Source organism: Cebus imitator, unplaced genomic scaffold (genome assembly GCF_001604975.1).
Source record: "Cebus imitator isolate Cc_AM_T3 unplaced genomic scaffold, Cebus_imitator-1.0 Scaffold57, whole genome shotgun sequence".
NCBI classification, from domain to species: domain Eukaryota; kingdom Metazoa; phylum Chordata; class Mammalia; order Primates; family Cebidae; genus Cebus; species Cebus imitator.
In genome coordinates this window covers 7,392,504-7,414,617 of record NW_016107372.1, presented here as the reverse complement: position 1 = coordinate 7,414,617, position 22,114 = coordinate 7,392,504, and the positions used below count along the sequence as shown (strand labels likewise).

The 22,114-nt window shown below is 41.9% G+C and overlaps 1 protein-coding gene across 1 annotated transcript in view; it reads right to left on the bottom strand.

Moving 5' to 3' along the window:
* The window catches only part of WDFY1 (WD repeat and FYVE domain containing 1), a 73,949-nt gene that overhangs the window by 50,644 nt on the left and 1,191 nt on the right, over positions 1-22,114 (bottom strand). The gene's annotated exons all lie outside the window — the stretch shown is intronic.

The window sequence follows — 22,114 nt, the reverse complement described above, 5'->3', positions numbered from 1 at the left end:
GAGACAGGGTTTTGTCATCCAGGGTGGAGTGCAGTGGTGTGATCACAGCTCACTGCAGTCTCGAACTCCTGGGCTCAAGTGGTCCTCCCACCTCAGTTACCCAAGCAGCTGAGACTACAGGTGTGCACCACCACGCCTGGCTGTTGTTCATTCCTTTAGGTGTGTTAATGATGTCTCTGTTTGTTTTTGAAGAAGTGAACAATAATTCATGTATATGACATTTGCCATCCTCATTTGTCATCCTCGGCATGACTACCACGGTCTAGGTCCCATCTTTCACACAGCAGTCAGCCTGTTCTCACAGGAGTAGTGGAGTCTTGCCTCTCACTCCTCCACCTCCAGTGTGCTGACCCCCAGCTACCTCTCCCAAGGAGCCACCTGCATCACAGTGCTCCTGTGCTCAGAACCCACCATGGTTACCTCAAATCCAGTTTCAACTGACAACATAGCTGTCATCCTCAGGTTCCCTGAATACATCTAGCTCAGGTTATGCCCTAAGCCTGCCTTCCTCCCTACCCTACCGAGAACTCTTCTCTCCAGGCTGTTTTCTGGGCAGATCACCGGATAGATGCCATTTTGGCGTAACTTCTTCATCTAAAAGAATCAGTGGATGCTTCCAATGATGATCTTTAGACATGAACGACCAATATGTTACTGAAGTGTGTTGACTATATTCCATATTACGTAAATCTGAATGTTTATGGATACAGTCTGATAAAGAGGATGAAGCCAAAACCATTGCAATAAACAAGAGGCCAACTTCCTGCTAAGCATTACATTAACTCTGTTCAAGGATTTTTTCCTCCACCTCCAAACACATGGTGATGAAGGCCAAGGCACCCGGAGATCAAGGCTTCATGCAGCACCATTTTATGCTTACAGGCTTCATTCGTACAATCATAAAGTAAACCTGCCAGCTGCCTGTGTGTTTTGGTCTAAGGAAGAACTGAATGCTGACATGTTCTAAAACTCTTCAGATCGATCACAGCATCTTAGGTCATGAATGTGTAGGTGGCTCAAATGACCTAGTGGCATGTGCTCTTCCAGTGCTCTTGGAAAGAAGGGCACAATTCAGACATCAGAGAACTCTGTTGTGAGGAGAAAATCTTAAAGCTTATCTCTTGCAACCAAGTATTTAACCTGGAAAAGTCTAATGTTAATTTCATACAGCTTTAGAATACTTAAACTAGCCCAAAGTCAAAATCAAAGCTACTTAGACACCAGTATTTTGAACACAGTATTATTTCCTTTGGAAGACAACATCAGCATATAGTTTACTTGGCACATATTGGACCCATACTAAAACTCAACTAATAAACTAGGAAATTGTCAAGAATTCCATGATCTCTTAGGGTGTTTTGTTTGAAAACAGTCAGTCACATCTCTGCTTGACAGAAGGGCTTCCTTGTCTGGGAATCAGGTTCCAAATGAGGCAACAGGTCTGGATGGTTGGCTCTACCTTTGTCTTCACACCTTCACCTGGATTCTCTTCCATCTCTTTTCAACCAGGCCCTTCCTCTTCCAAGATTAAATCAAAGCAATGTTAAGTTTAACCCTTAACACTCTTGTACCCCAAGAACATATGTAGTAAACAGAGATGCTCATGTCTATGAGTAATATAGGAACTTATTTTGTATTATGTCCAGAATATTTAATAAATTGTTAAGATAGTTTTAAATTGGATCACTTATTTAAAATTCAACAAATTCCAGACTAAAAAAATTACTATCCAGTAAATGGAAGTAAAATCTACTATTCAGTAAGTTGAAAGCAACATAATATAGTTTAGAAACATTTACAGGAGCAAACTATTTGAAAGTCTAGGATGATGTTAATAAACCATCTAATCATTAAAGTATCAAGATCAGATGGTATTATTTTTCTATAAATCACAGTATTTTGTCTAGATGAATGTCTAAATCACTCTCCACTAAGATAAAATGGCTCACATTTTCCTTTAATATTTTGACAACTTTACACCCACAAAACTCATATTTTTCCTGCTGCTTATTCAGCCCATGTTTCTAATGGCTGGATTTTCTTTCTATTCTAAAACCATATCAATACAGGGAAAAGAAATCTTTCCCTAAAACCACAACCTCAGAAACACATCCATTCTTTTCCAAGATCTATTTTTAAGTTGTTTTAAAACAATGGTCTGGTATTTTTCCAAAAGGTCCTTAGAAAGGAAATGTGCCATTGCTTTTAGAGCCTAATAAATGTTTTCCAAACTTCCCCATGCTACCATTCCTGTGGAGAGTTTCTAATGTCTATCTCCTCTGTACTTTTAATTAGAGAAGCAAGGACTTGCATATAGCCACATTATCTTCCATGGACAGATGAGAAAAGGTATCTCCACATATGACTGTGTTCAACATACATAACTTTCAGGGTATGCACACTACTACCATCACTTTATTTATTTATTTATTTATTATTATTATTATTTTTGAGACAGAGTCTCACTCCATCACCCAGACGGGGGTGGAGTGGCATGAGCTCAGCTCACTGCAACCTCCACCTCCCAGGTTCAAGCGATTCTCATGCCTCAGCCTCCTTAGCAGCTGGGATTACAGGCATGTGTCACCATGACTGACTAATTTTTGTATCTTTAGGATAGACAGGGTTTCAACATGTTGGCCAGGCTGCTCTTGAACTCCTGGCCTTAAGTGATGTATCCGCCTGGGCCTCCCAAAGTGCTGGGATTACAGGTGTGAGCCACCATACCTGTCCCCATCACTTTACTTGTCTGTCATTGTTCAGCACTAGAGATGATGATTCATTTATTTTCCAAGTTAATACAATTCCAAAATTGGTTCCTATTTATGTTAAATATTTCAGATTGTTTTTAAAATGTACCACTGTCCAGGGATAAGCAAAGGAACAACTCAAAACAGTAGCAAAATGCCCCTTCTAGGGCTCTCATAATTGTTTGTCAGAATTGTAAATTAAAGCTAACTCTCTGGAAAAACTTTTGCTCCAATATAGAGAGATACAAATACACCTGCTCAATAGTAATAATGACGACAACAACACTAATGATAAACTTTGATTAAAGAATTCTAAGCTTGGAAATTGGTTCTATAAAAATTAGTTAACATAATAAAAAAAAGAACTACAAATTTTAAAAACTTCATATAAGTATTATCCAAGAAGTAAAAATGGGAAAAATATGTTAAAGAATGAAATGGGTTAACGATAAAGTAATTCAATAGCTTATACAGTCATTACAAGTAGTTATGAAGTCCTGGAGCACCAAGAAATGTTTACAAAATGGTCAGCTTTTTCTTTCCTATTAAAAAAAGGCATAACACAGAGATTATTATAACCCTCAGAGATATTGCAGGTTTGTCACAATAAAGTAAATGTTGCAACAAACTGAGTCACACAAATTTTTGGTTTCCCATATAAAAGTTGTAATTATACTATAGACTATTAAGTGTGCAGTAGCATTATGTCTAAAAATCAATGTACATACCATAGTTTTAAAATACCTTATTGCTTAAAAAAAAAAAAAGTTAACAATTATCTGAGTCTTCAGCAACAGGTAATCTTTTTGCTGGTGGAAGGTCCTGCCTCAGTGTTGATGTTGCTGATCCATCAGGGTGGTTATTGATGAAGGTTGGCACAGCTGCGGCAACTTCTTAAAATAAGACAACCATGAAGTTTGTTGTATTGATTGTCTCTTCCTTTCCCAAAACTTCTCTGTAGCATCCATTGCAATTTAAAACCTTTTTACCCAGAGTAGAACTTCTTCCAAAATTGGGAGTCAATCCTCTCAATCCCTGCTACTCCTCCATCAACTAAGTCTACAGAATATTCTAAATCTTTTGTTGTCATTTTAGCAATATACATAGCATCTTCATTAGATGTCAATTCCATCTCAAGAAACCACTTTCTTTGCTCATCCATAAGAAACTCTTTATACATTCAACTTTTATCATGAGATTGCAACAATTCAGTCATATCTATATGTTCCACTTCTAATTCTAGTTTTCTTGCTATGTCCACATCTGCAGTTACTGAAGGCTTGAACCTTTCAAAGTTATCCATGAGGGCTAGAATCAACTTTTTCAATATTGATAGTTTAACCTTCTCTAAGAATCATGAATGTTCTTACTGGCATCTAGAATGGTGAATCCTTTCCAGAAGGTTTTCAATTTACTTTGCCCAGATCTATCAAAGGAACTATTTATGGCAGTTATAGCCTTATAAAAAAATTTTTTTTGAGACAGGATCTCCCTCGGTCACTGAGGCTAGAATGCAGTAGCACAATCATGACTCACTGCAACCTATGCCTCCCAGGCTCAAGGGATCCTCTCACCTCAGGTTTCCCAGTAACTGGGACTACAGGCACATACCACTACACCTGGCTAACTTTTTAAAGATTTTTGTAGAGATCAGGCTTCATTTTGCTGCCCATGCTGGACTCAAATTTCTGGGCTCAGGTGATCCTGGCAACTCAGGCTCCCAAAGTGCCTGAGCCACTGTGCCCAGCAAAAGTATATTTTTTAAATCATAAAACTTGAAAGTCAAAGTTACTCCTTGATCCATGAGCTACAGAATGAATGTTGTATTAGCAGGCATGAAAACAACATTCTCCTGTTACATCTCCATCCTCAGAGTTCTTGGGTGACTTGATGCATTTTCAATAAGCAAATATATATATAGGAGAGAGAGAGAGAGAGAGTGTCTCACTCCATCACCCAGGCTGGAGTGCAGTGATCTCAGCTCACTGCAACCTCCGCCTCTTAGGCTCAAGTGATTCTCATGCCTCAACCTCCCAAGCAGCTGGACTTACATATGGGCAACACCATGCCTGGGTAATTTTTGTATTTTTAGTAGAGCCAGGGTTTTGCCATGTTGGCCAGGCTGGTCTTGAATTCCTGACCTCAAGTGATCTGCCTGCTTTGGCCTCCCAAAGTGCTGGGGTTACAAGCATGAGCCACTGTTCCAGGCCAATAATATTTTGAAAGGACTCTTTCTCTCTGAGCAGTAGGTCTCAATAATATGGGCTTAAAATATTCAATAAACCACGATGTCAATAGACATGTTGTCATCCAGGCTTTGTTGTTCCATTTATAGAGCACATGACAAAGTAGATTTAACATAATTTTTAATGGTCCTTGGATTTTTTGGAATGGTTAATGAGCACTGGATTCAACTTAAAGTTACCAGCTACATTAGCCCCAAGAAGAAAATCAACCTATCTTTTGGAGCTTTGAAGCCAGGCATTGACTTCTCCTCTCTAGCTATAAAAGTCCTAGATGGCATTTTCTTCCAATAGAATTTTGTTTTGTCTACATTGAAAATCTGTTGTTTAACATAGTTGCTTTCACCAATTACCTCAGCTAGATCTTGTGATAACTTGCTGCAGCTTCTACATTAGCACTTGATACTTCACTTTGTACTTTTATGTTATGCAGATTGCTTATTTCCTTAAACCATATGCCAATTCTGCTAGCCTCAAATTTTCTTCTGTAGCTTCCTCACCTCTCTCAGCCTTCATAAAATCGAAGAGGATTAAGGCCTTGCTCTGGATGAGGCTTTGGGTTAAGAGGATGTTACGGTTGGTTTAATCTTCTTTTCAGATCACTAAACCTGTCTCCATATCATCAATAAGGCTGTTTAGCTTTCTTATTCATGTTTTGACTAAATTAGTACTTTTAAGTTTCTCTAAGAACTTTTCATTTGCATGCATAACTTGGCTATTTGGTGCAAGAGGCCTAGCTTTCGGCCCATCTCAGCTTTTGATGTGCCTTCCTCACTAAGCTTAATCATTTCTAACATTTGATTTACAGTTAGAGACATATGACTCTTCCTTTCACTTGAACACTTAGAGGCTATTGTAGGGTTATTCACTGGCCTAATTTCAATATTGTTGTGTCTCAGGGAATAAGGAGGCCTGGGGCAGGGAGACAGGGAGACAGAGAGAGAGAGAGAGAGAGAGAAACAGCTAGTAGATGGAGCAGTCAGATCACACATACTATCATTTATGTTCACCACCTTATATGGGCGCAGTTTGTGGATCCCCAAAACAATTACAATAGTAATATCAAAGATTACTGGACACAGAACACCATAACGGATAAACAATAAAGTTTGGAATATTGCAAGAATTACAAAAATGTGACACAGAGACACAAAGTGAGCACAATGTATTGGAAAAAAGGCACAGATAAACTTGCCTGATGCACGGCTGCCATGAACCTTCAATATGTACAAAATACAGTATCTGAGAAGCACAATAAAACAAGGTATGCTTGTATCAAATCATATGACTAAATTATGCATCCACACTACATCAGGCTGGGCAGGGCAGGTAGGGAGGCTGATAAGGGGCAGGCAAAGGGGAGGAGAAGTGAATCCACCTGCAAGGCAGGCAATGTCTTGGGATCCTTGTGAGAACCCCAGAGAGAAGATGTGGAGGCTGAGTACCGGCAGAATAGAAGGGTACCTGCTGACCTCCCAGTGAGCCACAATTAAGCACTTTGCAATGAGCCTTAAGGCACTTAGGGATCTATTTAGTCTGATTTTCAAGAGTGGCTACCTAAAATTCTACATGTAAAAATGTTCCACTCCCTAAGAGTGTGTCCTTTAAATTGCTGTCCCCACCAAAAGTAAAGACAGAAGCCATTAGAATCAGAAGCAATTTCAAATACAGGGGAATGACTTTTTTTTTTTCCAATAAGGCAGACACCAGAGGCTTCAGCTGTCCATCACTGAAGACACTCACCCTGGCCTATGCTGGCCTTCAACATGAACTTGCGCCTGGGTCAGGCTTGAGATTCTGGAGCACCATCTGCCACTAATGAGGATATTAGGGGATTGACTCACTGGGGGCAGATACTAGTTCAGACATTAGTGCAGAGGGGTGAGAGAGCCCTCATGGACCTGGACACCGGACTACAGGTACCTGGGTAGCTGGGGCCCTTGACTGCATGGTTCCCAAAGGAGCAGTGAACAGAAAGCAGGGCCAGCAGAGCTGGCAAAGATGTCAGATGCAGAAGGATAAAGGAGAAGACGCTCCCAAAAGGCATCAAGCTCTTAGGCCTAAAAGTTACAAGGCAATAAACCATGCCTCTTCATTAGCATGTGTCCCTCCTTAACTTTTTTTTTTTTTTGAGACAGAGTTTCACTCTTTATGCTTAGGCTGGAGTCCAATGGTGTGATCTCTGCTCACTGCAACCTCCGCCTCCCTAGTTCAAACAAATCTCCTGCATCAGCCCCCCAGTAGCTGAGATTAGAGGCACCCGCCATCATATCCAGCTAATTTTTGTACTTTTAGTAGATAAGGGGTTTCACCGTGTTGGTCAGGCTGGTCTCAAACTCCTGACCTTAGGTGATCCACCCACCTCGACCTCCCAAAGTGCTGGGATTACAGGCATGAGCCACCTCGCCTGGCCTCCTGCTTAACTTTTGTAAGCTCACGATGCTGAACTGTTGTGGCACAAACAAGGCTACTTCTGGCATTCTAGACACACATCAAGATTCATGAAAAGCAACTCTGTGATTTCCCACCTCCCTGCACTTCCCTCTATCGCCTTCTCAAAAAAAAAAAAAAAAAAAAAACAAATTCATGAAAAGCTTGTGGTCTGTTGAGAATGAGGTGCCACATCCTGATGGCAGGGATGACAGACGCTTCTGGCTTCACTTTACACTTAAAAAAGCAGAAGCAAGGAGAGGTACAAACCAAAAAGCATACAAACCAACAGGAGCGCTGCATCAGACTGACTTCAGTTATTTGCCTGACCAGCTTTCATTCTCTCTTATCAGAAGATGGTGAAAATTTGTCTTTGAAAACATTACAAAAGTAAACAAAAATTAGGTTTAATTTCAAAGCTTACTTAGTTCAAAGAAATACTGACTTTGTGCTAAATAGGAGGGGTGATTCTAACAAAGTCTCTCACAACTTCCAGGTCTAGATTTAGCCGAATCTAGCTACAGCATGTGATATAGTATGCAAGTGCCTGTAGTGAAACAATTTAAAAAGCAGTGTGCTCAATTCTTTACTCCTCCCTGTATCCATGCTCCTTACAATCAGCCATTTTGCAGCTCTTTCCATCAAGAGATGGAATATATTCTCTGATTCGTAATTTTTTCTTTTGAGACAGAGTCTGGCTCTGTCACCCAGGTTGGAGTGCAGTGGCTTTTGATCTCGGCTCACAGCAACCTCCGCCTCCTGGGTTCAGGCAATTCTCTTGCCTTACCCTCCTGAGTAGCTGGGATTACAGGCATGTGCCACCACACCAGGCTAATTTTGTGTATTTTTAGTAGAGACAGGGTTTCACCATGTTGACCAGACTGGTCTTGAACTCCTGACCTCATGTGATCCATCCTCCTTGGCCTCCCAGGCTTACAGGCATGAACCATCACACCTGGCCTATTCCTCTGAGCCTTGAATATGGGTTGGCTTGTGATGCTATGCCTAAAAGAATGTGGCTAAATGGGGTGCTAGTACTGGGTCCAGAGGGCTCGTTTGTTCTCACTCCCTGTCTTGGAAGACTGCCACATCACATGAACCACAGGGTCCAGCCTACCAGAGGACAAATGACGACATGGGAGAGAGCCCAACTCTCCCAGCTGAAGCCCCTGAGCATGCCTGTAGCGAGCTTGCTCCCAGGCATGAGAAAAGAGTCTAGCTGAGCTCAGCAGAGCTGGCTCACAGCTGGCCACAAGCATGAGTGGGCATGGCTGAGGCCAGCAGCACTGCCTAGGTGACCTGTGGGCTCATGAGCAATGACAAATACCTGCTGTTCTGTGATAGTTAGCAATAAAAAAATTTTTAAAGTAAAGAAAGAAAAGAGCATTTTTTGAAAAAGAAAGAAAAAAATAAGATAGACAAATACCTGCTGTTTTAAGCCACTGAGCTTTGAGATGGTTTGCTACGTAGCACGAGCTAACTAATACAATGCTTTCTGCTCCAAATAAATAGGATACCTTTCAGAATACTTAGGAATCTGAGGTTAAAATTTAAAATAAAAAGCATTTGGGATTTACTGAATGCCAAGGATTTCAAAGTAGATAGCACAAATAACTCCATTTCAACTCTTAATTGAAATATAGGATTCCCATTTTGCACAAGTGCTAATTTGAATCCTTAAAAATGGAAGCAGTCACTGGAAGTACAAAGTAAAGTTATTACTCTTAAATATCAAATAATAATGTTTGTTATCCTCTCTACCAAGGATAAAAATTCAGTATGCTTTACCTTTCTATAGGAGATCTATGAAAATTGGAGTTCCAACCACAGTTATGATTAAGAATAAAGTGTTTATGCCACAGAGATTAAGCCACAATACAGTAGGAACAAAGATAGATTCAGGTATAATTTTTCCTCTAAAAAGCACCGGCTCACAAACAAGGAGGTTATCTTGCAGGAGTCATTAACATTTTTCTTTTTTTTTTTTTGAGACAGAGTCTCAATCTGTTGCCCACGCTGGAGGCAGTGGCATGATCTCAGCTCACTGCAGCCTCTGCCTCACAGATTCAAGCAATTCTCCTTCCTCAGCATCCCAAATAGCTGGGACTACAGGCATGTGCTATCACACCCAGCTAATTTTTGTATTTTTAGTAGAGACAGGCTTTCGCCATGTTGACCAGGCTAGTCTTGAACTCTTGGCTTCAAGTGATCTGCCCGCCTCAGCCTCCCAAAGTGCTGGGATTACAGGCATGAGGCCTAATATTTTTTTCTGGTTTTTTTTTCCCCCCTTGTACCAGAAAATGCACTGGAAATACTTTTAAACCTGTAATTCCATAAGGATATATATTTGGGTTCAATACATATTTTCCAGTATTATTATCAGTATGATTACCTTGAAAATTATGCCCACACCTTGATAAGAGAACTCAACTAACACATAATTATATCTATAAAACCACAAGGCCAAGTTCTACCTGGCCTGAAACAGCAACATCTCTAAAACTGAATATCTTTTTAAAACTTTCTCAAAGAAACACCCTAATCACTTCAAAAACAGCTGAATTAAAGCAATTTAACCATCTTTAAATTTTAAACTGATATAAAGAGAGCATTCAATTAATCATTTAAAAAGAGTATACTTACATTGGGAGGCTGAGGCGGGTGGATCACCTGAGGTTGGGAGTTCGAGACCAGCCTGAGCAACATGGTGAAACCCCATCTCTACTAAAAATACAAAATTAGCTGGGTGTGGGAGGCTGAGGCAGGAGAATCACTTGAACCTGAGAGGCGAGGTTGCAGTGAGCCAAGATCGCACCATGGCACTCCAACCTAGGCAACAAGAGTGAAACTCCATCTCAAAAAAAAAAAAAAAGTATATTATATGTTACAAATTAAGCCCAACATCCTGATTTCTTTCACATTCTGGGCAAACAGTAATTCTGAGAAAATCTGATTTTCTGGTCATTCTTAGGGATGCTTATACTGTTTCATATCTTGGTAAATCTGTGAACATTTCTGTCATCTATAGCAAAGGATATTTTTTCCTAGTCTGACAGCCCTTTCAGGAGATACAGGAAAAAAAAAAAAGTGTACTTCTGGTACACTAGATGGTTCCTATAACATTAAGACATTCGCCTGAAAGGGAGAAGGAATAACATAATCATCAGTGCCATCTGTTTTTATCAAATAAATAGCAATTTCCTTCCAAGGAGTCTCCAGAATTCTGCCCTGTTCATTCTTGCTGCAAAAAGAAGTCTTTTTCTTTTGGTAACAGAGAGACAAAATACTAGATTGTTATTGAATTTATTCTCTAAATTAAAAGGCAGAGAAAACAGCCTCATTTTGTAGAGGAGAATTACATTGGCTGAGAAAAGCAGAAATTTCAATTCCTTCCCACAGTCTAGGGGAGGGATTACTGGACAGCTTCAAGGGTCTGTGATCAAGAATTAGACTGCTGATGTCATCACAGGCAGATTTTATCCAGGGAAGAAGCCACTGGGTGGCCCCAGCATTTGCACCCCCTTTAAATGAATACCACCTTTCCAGAAGCCAGATGGCTAAAAACCTGCAGATTTTTTTTTTCACCCAAAACCATTCTTGCTGTAATTTTTTCACTGTTAGCATAAATATAACTTGTTGTGATCCCTGTGCGTCAAGAAGGCTAGGAACCACCCTGACCACCAAAGAGCAAGAGTGATCTAGACAGGCCGGAGTCCATGGAGGGCCCGAGCAACACTTTCTTACATTACAAAACGTCTGGCCGGGCATGGTGGTTCGCACCTGTAATCCCACCGCTTTGGGAGGCCGAGGCAGGAAGATCACTTGAGCCTAGGGGTTTGAAACCAGCCTGGCAACACAGCAAGACCCTGTCTCTACAAAAAATAAAAATAAATTAGCCGGGCATAGTGGCACACGTCTGTTATCCCAGCTACTTGGGAAACTGAGGCTGAGGCTCACTTCAGCACAGGAGTTCAAGACCAGACTAGGCAATATAGTGAGATCCCCATCTCTACAAAAAACTAAAAGTTAGCCAGGAGTGGTAGTGCATGTCTGTGGTCTCAGATACTCAGGAGGCTGAGGTGAGAGGATCGTTTGAGCCCAGGAGATGGAGGCTGCAGTGAGCTCTGATCGTGCCACTACACATCAGTCTGGGAGACAGACTACGACCCTATCTTTAAAAAACAAAAAGCTCAAACTCTATCCATAGCCTAGGAGTCTTGAAACACAAATTAAAGGAACCACAAAGCAGCAGTTTGTAGTAAGGAACAGTAGTAGTTTTTTGTTTTTTTTTTTTTTGAGATAGAATCTCACTGTGTCATCAGCCTGGAGTGCAGTGGCACAATCTCGGCTCACTGTGACCTCCACTTGGCAGGTTCAAACAACTCTCCTGCCTCAGCCTCCTGAGTAGCTGAGACTACAGGCACACACCATCTGACCCAGATAATTTTTGTATTTTTAGTAGAGATGGAGTGTCTCGCTGTGTTGGCCAGGCTGGTCTCAAACTCCTGACCTTAAGTGATTCACCCGACTCGGCCTCCCAAAGTGCTGGGATTACAGGTATAAGCCACCACGCCGGGCCAGTGGCCCGTTTTTAGATTATGTTCCATGCTTCTTTTTCCCCAACAGATTTGTTGACTGATTCAAACAAGCTAACACTTGAGACATTACTACAAGCTCTACACTGTTTCGTGTGTTAGAAAAAAATTTTTATTTTATTATTATTTTTTTTTGAGACAGAGTCTCACTCTTGTCACCCAGGCTGGAGTGCAATGGCACGATCTCAGCTCACTGCAACCTCCGCCAGGTTCAAGCAGTTCTCCTGCCTCAGCCTCCCAGGTAGCTGGGATTACAGGCATCTACCACCATGCCTGGTTAATTTTTGTATTTTTATTAGAGACGGGGGGGGTTTCACCATGTTTACCCGGCTGGTCTTGAGCTCCTGATCTCAGGTGATCCACTCACCTCGGCCTCCCAAAGTGCTGGGATTACAGGCATGAGCCACTGTGCCTGGCCAGAAAAATTTTCAAGGTCATGATTTAATTAGTAAAGACAAATACGTAAATGAGTAACAATAATATGATGTGGTAATAGCTTTGAGGACAACAAAAGGGTAGATTAATGTTAGGGAGTGGGAAAGGGTAGATCAGTGTTAGGGAGTGGGAATGGTGTTATACTGAGTTGGGGGATTTGGCAAGGCAAACACTGCCCAAGAAGTCCTAATGGATGAGGGGTTAATCAAGCAAATGAAACTGAGTAGAGGGTTTCAGCGAGGAAGAATAGCACAGCAGTAAGAAGCCTCTTTAGGATACTGCAGGTATCTCAGGAATTCCATACTAGGCTATATTTTCTTTTTCTTTTTTTTTGAAATGGAGTTTCGCTTTTGTTACCCAGACTGGAGTACAATGGCTCAATCTTGGCTCACCGCAACCTCCGCCTCCTGGGTTCAAGCACTAGGCTGTATTTTCTACAAGCCATAACCTAGAAACCAAAAATGCCTCCCATCAACACTAGTTTCACTCCAAGCACACTCATCTCCCTGTAAGCCTTTGCAACTGGACTCTACTGACGGAAAGTGTCTAAATCAAGTACAAAGAAGAGGAGAAAGAAAGAGAAGAAATTCCAGACAAGCGACTTTTTCCTTAAAATTTCTTTGATGGTGGTCTGCTGCAGATTCACCTTGACCTTGAAGGGAAGTGTTCTGAGTATAGTAGTATGTGGTTGACAAAGAAAAATAAATGGTTAAAGGGATTATTTCACAATGAAGTACAAGAAAAATACATCATGAAATCAGTATATATGTGCTCATGATATCTTAATAATTCTCAGAAAAATTTACTAAACATACTTTGTAGAGAGGGAAGATGAATACCTAAATTCTAGAAACAAATATCATTAATTACATTACAATCTGCTTCTTAGGAAAGAACTAGCAGATTATGAAAGCTAAACACAGCGGGGGAGATGTTTATGGTGCAGAAATGGCTAAGTCTGTATCATTCAACCAGTGGCTACTAATGCAGTACCTGGTGGAGTACAGACTATGTGGGAAGATGAGATGAATAAATATAAAGCAACAGGAACTAATACCGGATTGCAATTGACTAGGCATAGTCAGTAATATACTAGGAGTGTTGAAGGAAGCTCAGAAAGGACAGAGAATGATGCTAGGAAGAATTATTCCCTGGAGGAGGTGAAACTTCAAATAGATCAAGGAGGTGGAACTTGAAGTGGACCTAGGAGGCAAAGGAGGATTTGAATACAGGAGACAGGGCAAGGGAGGTTCCTGGTGAGGAAGGCAAAGGCACCCAGGTGGGAAATGTACCAGATGTGAGTGGGGCAGAACACACATTGACTTTACTAGACACAAAAGAACCATAATAAACGAGAGATAAACGGTGGAAATAAAGCTTAGCAGGGACTAGTTATGGGGTTCCCAAAGTCCTTTTTTTTTTTTTTTTTTTTTTGAGACAGCGTCTTGCTTTATTGCCCAGGCTAGAGGGCAGTAGCACGATCTAGGCTCACTGCAACTCCTGCCTCTTAGTTTCAAGCAATTCTTGGCCCCAGCCTCCCAAGAAGCTGGGATTACAGGCCACTATGCCTGGCTTATTTTTGTATTTTTAGTAGAGATGGGGTTTCACAATGTTGGCCAGACTTATCTAGAACTCCTGGCCTCAAGCAATCTGCCTGCCTCAGCCTCCCAAAGTTCTGTGATTACAGGTATGAGCCACCCCGCCTGGCCCCCAAAGTCCTTTTACAGACATGATTAAGTAAGGAGCTAATGAAAGGTCATGAGCAGGAGAAAGACACAACAAAAGCCTGGTTGCAGATAAGAGATGGGTGGGACGGATCCAAGTATAGTATGCTAGAACTCAGGGGAGCCAGTTAATAGGCTTTGAAAGACGAGGTTTAAAAGATGATGAGGACAAACACTAGGATAATTACGGGCAGGTGGGCAGAAAAGAGTGCCCACAGCAGGCCTGATGCTGCTGTCCTTAGAAAGGCTTGCTTGCAAGATGGCCCTTGGCAGGTGTCTGGGACCTGGTTTATCCAGAGGGGGCCTGACTACTCCCTAACTCCTACGAATGGCTCACTGTGCTTCATGCCCATATAAAACACGTGGTTTATGTTGACCACCTACCTTCCTCTGGGAGTCTGGAATGTTGGTACATGTTAGGCCAAGAGCGCCTATACGACCAGCCTCTAACACTGAATAAAGTCTCTAGTGAGCTTCCCCGATAAACAATATTTGACATATGCTGTCTTAATTCAATCTGAATCAAGCATGTCTTATCACTCCACAGGAAGAGGACCCTTGGATGCCTTGTGTCTGGTTTCTTCTGGATTTCACCCCATGTGCTGATTTTGTTTTGCATCTTTTGGCTATGATAAATCACAGCCATGCATATGACTAGAATGTGTCAGTCTTTCTAGTGAATCAATGAACCCGATCTCGAGGATCTCAAATACAGCTGGGGAAAGATGTCTAAGGGAAAATAATCACTGACATGACCTGCAAGTAACCAAATATGGAAATAAGGAAAAGCCATGACTCAAAGATAGTTCTAAGAATTTGGGATTGTAAACAACTCCTCAAATAGTATTGTCCTATTCAAGCAGGAAATTTTTTTTCATTTTCACACATGCATGTACATACATATACACGCATACATACAAAGGAGAAACATATTTAGGCTTTCATAAGATTAAAGTAATCAAATGCAAAATAAATGGAAATGAAAATAATAGCAGCAAACACTTGTATAGTGCTTTCTCTGTGCCAGTTTAGTCTTTGATAAGATTAAAGTAATTAAATGGAAAATAAATGGGAATGAAAACAATAACAGCTAACACTTGGATAATGCTTTCTCTGTGCCAGGCACTCTTCCACGTGGTTTAATTCACCTAATCCTCACAAAACCCTGTAAAGCAGAAAACTGTGATACAGCGAGGTTAAATAACTTTTCTAAGATCACAGGGCTGGGATTCAAACAGACACATTCTGGCTCCCAAGCCTCTGTTCTCAACTATGTTATAAAAAGAAAATGAGGGTAACAATAAAGGCTCACTCTAACAACTCAGGAGTAAATGTGTGGCCACCCAGGCTTCCTGCCTTCGCAGGTCTTCAGTTTATTCTAGAACACAAATTAAAGTCTACTTTTAGGCACTGCACGATGATGAAAATACAGCAGTTAACATCCTGGTTTTCCGTATTAACTAATGGATTCCAGCTATGCCAAGCTTCCTCCCAGGCATAACACTTAAAAATCAAGTTGTTTATTTAAGATTGTTTCTATGTGAACAATTAATAAATATACAAATTTTCCCCCAAACCATCTTAATAAACTTAGAAATATCTAAGTGGAAACAAATATATTAAATATTTGGTATAATTTTTAAAAAAGGAAAATGCTAAAAAACATCTAAGAGTTGGCTTTCTGTATTCTTTACTCTTTCCCAGCCTAAATGTATTTTAAATCACATGAGATTTATCTTTGACTTGGGACAAACAAAACTGGTTTCCTGAGAAACCAATCTTGGCCGCCCCTAAAGCAACAGTATAAGTACGTTCATCCACAAATTCTCTTTCTCAAAAATGAAGACAGTAGGCCTATAGCCTTAACTTATTTATAATACTTTATAAAGCTTTTATCTTTTAAAAATTACACCAGTCGACCAGGCACGGTGGCTCATGCCTATAATCCCAGCACTTTGGGAGGCTGAAGCAGGTGGATCACAAGGTCAGGAGTTCGAGACCAGCCTGGCCAATATGGTGAAACCCCATCTCTATTAAAACTACAAAAAATTAGAAGGGCGTGGTGGAGGGCGCCTGTAATACCAGCTACTTGGGAGGCTGAGGCAGGAGAATCACCTGAACCTGGGAAGCAGAGGTTGCCATGAGCCAAGATCACGCCACTGCACTCCAGCCTGGTAACAGAGCGAGACTTCATCTCAAAAAAAAAAAAAAAAAATTACAAAAACTAGCTAGGCATGGTGGCACATGCCTATAGTCCCAGCCACTTGGGAGGCTGAGATGGAAGGATCAGCTGAGCCCAAAAGGTTAAGGCTTTATGAGCCAGGAAGTGAGCCAGGCATCGAGCCAGGCATCATGCCATTTCACTCCAGCCTTGGCAACAGAATGAGACCCTGTCTCAAAACAAACAAAAACCAATAACAACAAAAAGAATGTTAGCCGGGTATGGTGGCATAGGCATGTAGTCCCTGCTACTCAGGACTCTGAGGCAGGAGGGTCACTTGAGCCCAGTTCAAATCCATCCTGGGCATTAGAGTAAGACCCCATCTCCTAATAATAATAATAATTCTTTACAAAAATTCTCAGTTCCAAAGTTAAGAAATTTAAAGTAAAGTTAAAAATAGTAATTTAGGTTTAGCAAAAGAATGAAATTTAAATTAAAGAACTTAAGGTAATTATTACCTCAGCAAAATACAAATGACTTCATACAAGAAGTAGTAGTACCATTTTCTACTAACCATTCATTACATATTAATCCATAAAGGTTTCTAAGCAAAACCCTGAGCTGACCACCCACCTAAACTACTAATTACCTGTGACTCCCAGGTGTCATGGAATTAAACTTTTATATTCCACATTGGCTTAATATTCTTCGAGGTCTGACTGTATCTGGCTTTGTCATATGTAGTTTGATTACAGTGAACTAGGTGGGTACATGAGAATGACCCCAACCAAATATACCCCAGAAGCTGACAAAAAAGAGGATAAAATATAAGCAGTATTATTTTATTTTTTTTGAGACAGGGTTTTGCTCTGTCACCCAGGTTGGAGTGCAGTGACGCAATCTCAGCTCACCTCAACCTCCCCATACCGGGCTCAAGTTATCCTCCTGTTTCAGTCTCCTGAGTAGCTGGGATTATAGGTGCGCACTACCATGCCCAGCTAATTTTTGTATTCAGTGTTCTTTCTTGGTGATTGTACATAGGCAGGCACAGTGACAAATAACACTTCTTTCTCACTGAGCTGTGGTTCTAAGTGTAGTCCCTGACCTAGCAGCATCAACATCACCTAGGAACTTGGCAGAAATGCCAACTCTCAGGCCTCACCTGACTTTCCAGATCAGGAACTCTGGGTGTGGGGTCCAGCAACCTAGGTTTCAACAAGACCTCCAGGTGATTCTGATGCACACTCAAGTTAAAGAACAAGTGTTCTAGAGAGGCCAGATAAGTAAGTACATGAAGCCTGGACCTGGGTTTCTCAACATCAGCACTATTGACATTTGGGGCCCAATAACCCTTTGGTGTAGGGCATATCAGGATACTGAGATGCATCCCTAGCCTCTACCTGGATGCCAATAGTACCTTTTTGTATTAGTCTGTTTTCACATGGCTGATAAAGATATACTAGAAACTGGGTAATTATAAACAAAAAGAGGTTTAACGGATTCACAGTTCCATGTGACTAGGGAGGCCTCACAATCATGGCAGAAGGCACAAGGCCCGTATTACGTGGCAGCAGCAACAGCAAAATGAGAACCAAGTGAAAGGGGTTTCCCCTTATAAAACCATCAGATTCCTGAGACTTATCACCACAAGAACAGTATGGGGGAAACTGCTCCCATGATTCAATTATCTCCCACTGGGTCCCTCCCACAACACATGGGAATTATGGGAGATACAATTCAAAGTAAGATTTGGATGGGGACACAGCCAAACCATATCACCTCCCCCACTTCATGACAACCAAAAATGTCTCCAGATATTGCTAAATGTCCCGAGGGGCAAAACCACTCCTGGTCCAGAACCACTGACCTAGACTTTACAAAAGTGGACACTAACTTCAGGAAGACCTTCATTCCTTTCATGTTTCCTCTTAAAATGCTCTCAGTTCTCACTGCTTTTAGCATTTGTAGAATGAATTCACTTCAGCGGGACCCTAATTTAAATGTAAAAAGCTATTGGCTCATGCCTATAACCCCAGCACTTTGGGAGGCCGAGTTGGGTGGATCACGAGGTAGGAGTTGAGGACCAGCCTGGCCAAGATAATGAAACCCTGTCTCTACTAAAAAGACAAAAATCAGCCAGGTGTGGTGGCGGGTGCCTATAATCCCAGCTACTCGGGAGGCCGAGGCAGGAGAACCACTTAAACCTGGGAGGCAGAGGTTGCAGTGAGCCAAGATCACACTACTGCACTCCAGGCTGGGTGACAGAGCAGGACTCTGTCTCCAAAAAAAAAAAAAAAGCTAATTTTCTATATGTTAAAGCAAAAGTTGTATAAAGAAGGTACAAGCCAATTTTTAAAAAAACTCTGAAACTAGTAGAAAGAAGAAGGTTAATAGAATCATGGCAAAAGGTAGAATCCTAGCATTTTACACTGTTGCCAGTATACTCAACTATTGATTGATACTGCGTGGATTCCGTTTCTCCATACATATAGAAAAACCAGGTGCATGGCGGAAAGAACTAGGGCCTCAGAGTTAGATCTGGGTTCAAATCTCAGTCCTATCACCTAATAACTATATGATTCTGGGCAGTTACTTCAACATCTGTACCTCAGTTTTCTGACCTGCCAAACGGCCATTACTATATGACGCATACACCATACATTCCATAAGACCTGGCACAACACCTGCAATTGAATGCACTGCTATTTCTACAGGAAAACAGATGAATATTCACACTGCATGAAGTAAATAAAGATTACAAATAGTCTCATTTGGTCATGCCAAATTTTAGCACCAAATGAGGGTTCAGGTCCAATTTACACACACACACACACATACACACATCTGATGTTTAGAATGCACTAAATTTTGGAACTGCTGCTAAGAGAAGGTACCTGTCTTATGGGGAGGCAGTGTGAGGACTGGATGCAGTAACACATAAGGTCCAATTCTGTTCTCGTAGAGAAAAGGGACTTTCAACAGGTTAGCTGTTGTTATTTCTAAATTGCAAATTCCGATCATGTCATTTGCTTGTTTTGAACTCTTTGATGGTTCTAAACTGTCTGCAAAATAAAGTCCAAATTCCTAAGAGTGGCATACAGGAAGACTTTTCCAAAACTGGATGCTGACCAGTCATGGTGGCTCACACCTGTACTCCCAGCATTTTGAGGGGCTGAAGCAGGAGGATTACCTGAGTCTAGGAGTTCAGGCTGCAGTGAGCTAAAGGTACTGTGGCTTTTGACCCTTATTGTATCATCAGGGCCTGGCACTCAATAAAAAAGCTATTTCTATTTTTTTTTTTTTTTTTTTTTTTTTTTTTTTTTTTTTTTGCGATGGAGTTTTGCTCTTGTTGCCGAGTCTGGAGTGCAATGGCGTGATCTCAGCTCACCGCAACCTCCGCCTCCTGGGTTCAAGTGATTCTCCTGCCTCAGCTTCCCAAGTAGCTGGGATTACAGGCATGTGCCATCATGCCCAGCTAATTTTGTATTTTTAGTTGAGACAGGGTTTCTCCATGTTGGTCAGGCTGGTCTGGAACTCCCAACCTCAGATGATCCGCCCACCTCAGCCTCCCAAAGTGCCAGGATTACAGGCATAAGCCACTGTGCCCAGCTAAAAAAGCTATTTCTAAATGAATGGGTAAATGAGTGAAGAGCATAACACATATTTATGACTGTGAAAACAAACCACCACAGCCAACACCAACAAAAAACCCACGTCCCTGTGCTTTCATTAAATCTCGTGAAGTGCAGCCCCTACTAAAAAGGTTGTTCTCCCTTCAAGGAAGTTGCAAGGGCCTGAACATACAAGAAGCCTCAAACATCAACCCCCTCCTGGTCCACTCATCTACCTCGGCTCTGCAATAACAGTGATGCACAAGTAAAAATGTGAGCAGATGCAAACTCCCCCAGATCGTTTCAGTCCCAGAGCAGCTTAGTAATCACTTTCCAAAAACATTTATCAGCACTGCTCCTGACCAGCAATCTCAATATTCAGCAATTTACCCAACATGCATGAGTCATGAATAAAATATTTGACTGAATGAACGCTGCTAACTTTTTTCTTGAGATGCAGTTTCGCTGTTGTTGCCCAGGCTGGAGTGCCGTGGCGCTATCTCTGTTTACTGCAGCCTCCACCTCCCAGGTTCAAGCAATTCTGCTGCCTCAGCCTCCCGAGTAGCTGAGATGACAGGCATGCACCACCACGCCTGGCTAATTTTGTATTTTTAATAGAGACAGGGTTTCTCCATGTTTGTCAGGCTGGTCTCAAACTCCCAACCTCAGATGATCCACCTGCCTCCGCCTCCCAATGTGCTGGGATTACAGGCGTGAGCCACCACGCCCGGTCAAGTCTGCTACCTTTTAAAAGGCGTTGTCTGCATCTACGTTCACATCATGCAAGAGTCATTATTCTGTCCTTGCCTTTTTCAGGTCCGCATCTTCTCCCCATGTCTCAAGCACCGGCTCTCTCTCACTCCTTCCTGCTTTATACGCCCACACCCAGGTCCTACCAATCACTCCCCTCCTTATTTGAGGTCAGCTACGTGTGAACCAGCAGGGAGAGGCCACTGCCTGCTACACAATCAGCTCATTATTTAATTGAGGAAAAAGGCACAAGCTCACTCAATAGCAATATCCAAAGGACCAACAGGCGCTGGGGGCTTCAGGCTTTCTCTTCCCATTCAGGACAGGTGTCAATGTCACTTAAGAGTATAATTACAAAAGGCTAGAGACCATGCCTTCAGCTTTAAGAGAACAGCAGTACCTTCCGTCCTCCAGAAAGCCTTTGGACTTGTGGACTCTCACTATTTAAGACGGCTCATTGCATCAAGGAAGCACAGCTTCATTCAATAAACATCAGTCATTTCCTTCAAATTCCCACGGGAAAGCTACTGACATTGTAAACCTTTAGGACTTTAAAGACGCTAAAGTTTTAAGTCAAATCGTAAATATTGCTCCAATCCAATCACTCAGCCCCAGAAGACCAGAGAGCTGGTGGGAGTCCTGGGTTGCAGTTCTGGCTTCACCAGTATCTCCGTGACTTAGTAACAAGCTACGCCTCCACTGGCCTTGGCTTCCTCTTAGGAGAAATGAGAAAACAGGACCAAATCAGTGTTTCCCATAGTGTGGTGAGTATCCAATGCTAGATGTCACAGTACAAGAAAGGACTCTGTGTGCACACCAATGAACACGTTTTAATTATTAGTTTATTCTGTCGGTGAGTAATGCTAGTTTTCCTAATGATTATATAAATTTTCCTTTTAAAATAAATGCATCTAAATCTTTTTTAAAATGAGTCACTTTCACGAAAACCTATTTAGTTAAGTAAGAGTTAAGGTGATTCTAGCAGCTGTGGGAAAAATAACTGGTCTATAGGCCTGGCGTGGCGTGAAGCCCCTGAGTACTGGAGAAGGAAGAGAGTGAAGGTGGCTGGAGGTTCTTCGCAAAGAAGCAAACCCGGGCACCAGGGCCCGCGGTGACCAAACGCGGGTCCTCCAGGCTTCCAGAGGAGACGATTTGGAACTGACCTGGGAGGGCCCAGAAACACCTTACGAGTACCAGGCCAAACCCCGCAAGAGACAGAGACGGGGACGAAGGTCCCAGGCTACTGCAACACCACGGGTCGGGGTTCCCGGGTTGGAGGGGCGCGTTGGTGCGCACTGGAACAGGAGTCCCAGGCTGGAGCGGCGCGGTGGGATGTAGTTCCTGGGCTGGAGAGGCGCAGTGGGACAGGGGATCCGGGCTGGAGTGACGCGATGAGCAAAGCTCCCCGGCTGGAG